Source organism: Macadamia integrifolia, unplaced genomic scaffold (assembly GCF_013358625.1).
Source record: "Macadamia integrifolia cultivar HAES 741 unplaced genomic scaffold, SCU_Mint_v3 scaffold404, whole genome shotgun sequence".
In the NCBI taxonomy this organism is placed as follows: Eukaryota; Viridiplantae; Streptophyta; class Magnoliopsida; order Proteales; family Proteaceae; genus Macadamia; species Macadamia integrifolia.
The window spans coordinates 326173-332172 of record NW_024870075.1 but is presented as its reverse complement, the minus strand read 5'-3'; positions in this window follow the sequence as shown (position 1 = coordinate 332172).

Here is a 6000-nt window from a genome sequence, read left to right as displayed (position 1 = left end):
GGCCATTACTGAATCCCTTCCAAAGGCCTGGAACATTAAGTATGGCCTTCAAATCACCCCTTTGGAGAATCAGATTTTTCTTTTCCGTTTTGGTCACGAGATGGAGTTAAAGAATGTAGTTGAGGGTGGGCCATGGTCTGTGTCGGGTAACTTATTGCAACTTCAGAGGTGGAGAGAATGACTCGTCGTTGGTGATTTGGACTTTTCCTATTCGGAGTTTTGGATACAATTTCATGGAACCCCTCCAGAGCTTTATGACAGGGAACTAGCTTTACAGTTTGGGGCCAAGCTCAGAATTCCCCGTAAATCTATGATTATCTCAGGCTCTCTTTAGGGCAAGACGGTCCTCTACCTCTGCACCCGGGTTTCTCTGCTTATTGATAGCCCTCTCAAGGCTGGTTTTCCCCTTAGGCGAAAAAGTGGGCAAGAGGTTTGGATCTCCATTAAAGTTGAGAAGCTCCCACTATTTTGTTATTTCTATGGCGTTCTAAGACATGATGAACATCATTGTTTGATTTATTTTGAGAAAGAGAAGTCTCATCGTTCTCAGCACCATTGTGTTGAAGATTTCCCATGTCTTGACCTGCCTAAGTGCTCTTTTGGCCCCGAGCTTAGGACGTGTCCCATTGATTCTCGCCTCCTCAGCAATATTACTGTCCTGCGGGCTGAAGACTCTTGTTGTCTTTTTTCGAGATCAACTAATGATTTGGACTCATCAAGTTTTGTAAATCGGCAGCCTTCTTCCCATCATGAGTTGGTGCCTGCCCCGATTTCTCCTGCTCCTCGTCTCCCTCAACCGAACTCTGGCTTCTCCTTAGTTGAAGACGATGAGGTGGCAGCTAGTCCCTCTTGGCCTAGGGCTGGGGCCCAACAGTGATGGGACTTGACCTTATCTTCACGTGGTCGCACCCCTGTTATGTCAAGTCCCGATCTTCCAGTGGACCGGCTGAAATTGGTTACATCATGTGAAGGATCCTCTTTGTCTACCTTTTCGCACCGTAAACAGCTCATACCCCTGAATCACTTGAGTAGAGGCACTCCTGCAGGGAAATTGTTGCGTGTTAGTCTACCTTCGGCGGATCCCAAGTCTTCTCAGCTTGGCTCTGTGTTTAAGAGGAGCCCTGTATTTGAGGGGAGCCTTTTCTCATCATCTTCGTCCCATTCCTCCCAGGTCTTCCTGGCTAAACCGGGCCAATTTGGGCCTTCTTTTTTGGGCCAGACCAATGAGTTAACCGTCCTAATGGGCCAACCATCAAACCAAAATACCCATCTTAACCCTACCACCTCTCCTACCATTTTACCTTCCCCTTACCAATCTATATCCGATGCTTTTGTTTCTCATCTTAGCCTCGCTACCGATCACATACCTCAATCTCAACCCCAATCCCATTTCCCCTCTTCCATATCAGAACCTATCCCTCCTCTTCTATCTAAGGCTTCCTTGCATGATGATGAATTTTGTGTTCCCCCACATTTCTCAAGGCACAGGTTCCATTCTCGTGGGGCTCTCCGGAAAGATTCTACAGGGAAGAAGAGCTCTCGCTTCCACCCCTTTGCCAATGCAATTAGAGGTCCTTCTACTATGTCGCACCGTACTTCTCCTCCTCAAGGCTTGGAGCAGGTTGATGACTCTACAGCTGATTCTTTTTTATCGCCTACTCCCGTGGAGCTTGCTTCTCAGCTCCACGGGCTGTAATGAAGATTTTCAGCTGGAATTGTCAGGGTATTGGCCCCGCTCTGACAGTTCGCATTCTCAAGGCCCTAGTGAAGTCTTCCCATCCCGACATTGTATTCCTTATGGAGACAATGGCAAAGAGAGATAAGGTGGAGAGGCTCTAAAGGGCTTTGTGTATGGACAATATATATACTATGGATCCGGTTGGTTTATCCGGTGGGCTATGTATTATGTGGCTTTCTTCTATTCCCTTTAAGATTATTTCTGCTGATTCTAGAGTGATTCATGGTTCTATTAATGGCTTCCTTGGCTTACCTCAGTGGTTCATCTCCTTTGTATACGGGGACCCTATTAAGGAGAATCAGGCTATTGTGTGGCGTAAACTAATGGATTTTAAGGATTCCATTTCAGGGCCCTAGAGTTGCATTGGTGACTTCAATTCCATCCTAAGTTGGCACGAGAAAGAGGGAGGTAACCTTAAGGGGCAGCGAGATATAGATGCCTTTCGGTCTATGATGAACTACTGTGACCTCCTTGATCTCACTTCTAAGGGCCCTCTATTTACTTGGAATAACAAGAGGAGAGGTTCTGCTAATATTAGGCTTCGGTTGGATAGGGCTCTTGCAAATTCCGATTGGAGATGTTATTTTGACAATGTTTATGTGACAGTTGAATCTTCTATTAGGTCAGATCACCTCCCTGTTGTGTTGCATACTTCTGCTCATATTCCTAAAGGTAAGAGACCCTTTCGTTTTGAAGCCATGTAGCTTAAGCATCCAGATTGTGAGGCCACTTTGCTTCGAGCTTGGCTTCCTAGTGGCCCAGGGTCAGCTTCTTCTCGTCTTCGTCACAATATTCGTCGTTACGAGCCCACATTTCGTAGGTGCAATTGGACTTCCTTTGGACATGTTCAGTCTCGTATTAAGAAGTTGAGGGCTGACATCCTTCATGTTCAAAGCTTGCCTTTCTCTTTGAGTAACCAGCTATTGGAGGAGAAGATTTCAGAGGATCTGACCAATGGCCTAAAGTCAGAGGAGGAGTTTTGGGCCTAGAAAGCTAGACAACTTTGGTCGTCCTGTGGGGATTTAAATACTAAGTTCTTTCATGCTTCTACAACTCAGTGTAGATCCAGTAACCGAATCTTGATGCTCAAAGCCAGAGATGGAAAAGTGTTGAACTCTGATGAGGATATTAGGAATGAGATTCTGAGCTATTATGAGAGTATTTGCACTTTTGAACCGAGTGATGCTGATTCTATTGCTGTTGTTCTTGATTTGATCCATCCGAATATATTTGTTAAGATAAATGAAAGTCTTTGCTCTGCCCCCTAGATGGAGAGGTTCGAAAGGTGATTTTCAGTATGGAGCCGCTAAAAAGCCCTGACTCGGATGGCCTGCCTCCTATTTTTTTCCAAAAGTTTTGGCATATTATTGGGGCTGATGTCGAGCACTTTGTTAACGATTTCTTTGAATCTGGTAATCTCTCAGCTGATTTTAATTCTACTTACATTTGTCTGATCCCTAAAGTTTCTTGCCCAGAATGTTGGATCATTATCGCCCCATCAGCCTGTATGATGTTTCGCTTCGAATCATCTCAAAGGTCTTAGCCAATAGGTTGAAGCTTGTTCTTGATGGGTTAATTGCCTTTCCTCAGTCAGCCTTTGTTCCCGGTCGATCCATTTCTGAAAACATTTTCATGGCATATGAATTATTTCATTATATTCGACATAAAAAATCTAGTAAGCAGAAACTTGTAGCCATTAAGCTAGAAATGCGAAAGGCCTACGATCGTCTGGAATGGGTGTTTACTGAAGGAATTCTTAGGAAGTTTGGCTTCAGTCCTAAGTGGTTCAATTGTGTATGCAAAGTATCTCTATTGCTCAATTTCAGGTGTTGATCAACGACATCCCCCCTAGCAGAATCCTTCCTTCTAGGGGTATCCATCAAGGAGATCCTTTGGCCCCTTATATCTTCATCCTTTGCACCCAAGCTTTGAGCTCCATTTTAGCAAATGCTGAGGATCTTGGGCTCATTCATGGCATCAAAGTTAAGGGGCGGGCTCCTCCTATTACTCATTTGCTATACGCGGATGATTGCCTACTATTCTCTAGAGTTGATACAAGCGAGCTCCACCACTTGAAGCATTGTCTTGACCTCTATTGCCGGGCTAGTGGCCAATCCATCAACCTGGCAAAGTCTTTTATCTCTTTTAGTCCTAACACCCATCCCTGGATTTGTAGATGGCTGTCCAAGTCTTTGAAGGTTCCTTATAGTGCTGCCCCTTCCTTCTACTTGGGTCTCCCAACAGATTTCTCAACAAGTAAGAGGTTATTATTCAAAGGGATAAAGGATCGTGTCTTGGGCCGTTTATGGGGTTGGAAAAGTAAGCTTCTTTCTCATGCCGGTCGAGAAACTCTCATTAAATCAGTTGCTTCTACAATTCCTACTTTTGCTGGGTCTCATTTCAAAATTCCTGCTTCAACACATAATGAATTAAGGAAGGCAATGGCGTCTTTCTTTTGGGGGCAGAAGGATAATGAGCATCGCATCCATTGGGTCTCTTGGGATCAATTGTGCCATTCTAAAGACAAAGGGGGTTTGGGTTTCAGGGATTCAATGAGGCATAATTTAGCTATTCTGCTAAAATTTCTTGGAAGTTATGGTATGATCCTCATTCTTTATGGGCAAGGTTTATCAAGTCGATCTACTATCCAAATTCCTCTTTTCTTCAGGCTTGTCTTGGTTCGTCCCCTTCTTGGGGTTGGTGAAGTATCCTTTAGGGTAGGGCTGTGTTTTCAGCTGGGCTCATTTGGCGGGTTGGAAATGGCCTATCTATTAGAATCTGGGAGAACCGGTGGGTCCCGTCATTGCCCGACCATAAGATTCCCTCCCCCCCCTCCGTTGGATTGTAATTTGATTTGGGTCTCGGATCTGATTGATCAGCCTCATAGAAGATGGAATCAGGTTGCTTTGTCTTCTCTTTTTCCCCCCACTGTCATAGAGGCTATCTTGAGTATCCCTCTTAGCATCATGGATCGAGATGACCATCTATTTTGGGGCAAAGGTAGCTTTGGAAGCTTCTCAATTAAGAGTGCCTATCATATTGCTAGCAACCAGGTAGACCTCCGGTTGTCTTCCAATCCTTCATCCTCTTCTTCCCATGGTTATCAGAGAACCAAGGATGCAACTTGGAAATTTATTTGGAAAATTAAGACCCTCCCTAAGGTTCGATCTTTTCTCTAGCGGTCTTGTGCTGATGGCCTTGCGGTTGGAGAGGGTTTCCAGAGGCGCCATATGAGGGTGGACTCAAGCTGTATCAGATGTGGTAATTGTTTGGAAACTCCCCTTCATGTATTGGTTTCTTGTCCATTTGCAAAGGCTGTGTGGTTTGGCTCCCCCCTTGGCCATTCGGGTTGATTTGGGCTCCTTCCCCGATTTGGAGTCTTGGATCGAATCTTGGCAGAACATCCCATCCCCCTCCAAATCCTTGTCAAAGGAAGTTGCTGGTCGTGCCTCCTTTGTTTGTTGGCACCTGTGGAAGGCCAGAAATGCTCTTGTGTACAACCGTCTTCATACCTCTCCTGAGGAGGTCATTCTTAAGGCCCAGAGCTCCTTCTCGGACTATCTTCAAGCTTGTGTGATCGTTAGGCAATCGTCTCCTCCTCCCCCTTCAAGTGTTCATTGCTGCTGGTCCCGCCCTCCCTTTGGTTTTATTAAGGTTAACACAGATGCAACTGTTCTTAAGAGGCGCAGCAAGGCTGGAATTGACTTCATTGCAAGGGATGCTAGTGGTGAAGTTCTTGCTGCAATTTCAGATCCTATACCCTTCACTTCTCCTTTAGTTGCTGAGAAATTGCTCTCCGATCATCTTTGTTGTTTGTTATTTCCAAGGGGTGGTCCTCGGTCATTTTTGAGTCTGATTCCCAGCAGCTTGTGTCAGCTATCAATTTAAAGAAGCTTGTTGCTGAAATCAGTTCTGTAGTTGAGAATATTTCTCAGCTTTCTTGCTTTTTCTCGGAGTGCATCTTCCACTTTAGTCCTCGACTAGCGAATTTCGTTGCTCACTCCCTATCCCGCAGGGCACTTTCTTCCTCTATGGCAGTTAGATTCTCTTGTAATGACCCCTGGCTCAACTCAATTGTGCTCAGGGAGGTTTCCCATGTAACTGTTTCTTCTCTTAATGAATGATCATCAGGTTACCAAAAATAGAAAAAGACCAGTTTAGGTTAATTTCTCTGTTCAAAGTTCAAACAATTTACTATAATGAAATATAATAGGTTATATGTCATTTATAATTGCAGGTATTATTTGTATGAAATTTTAACG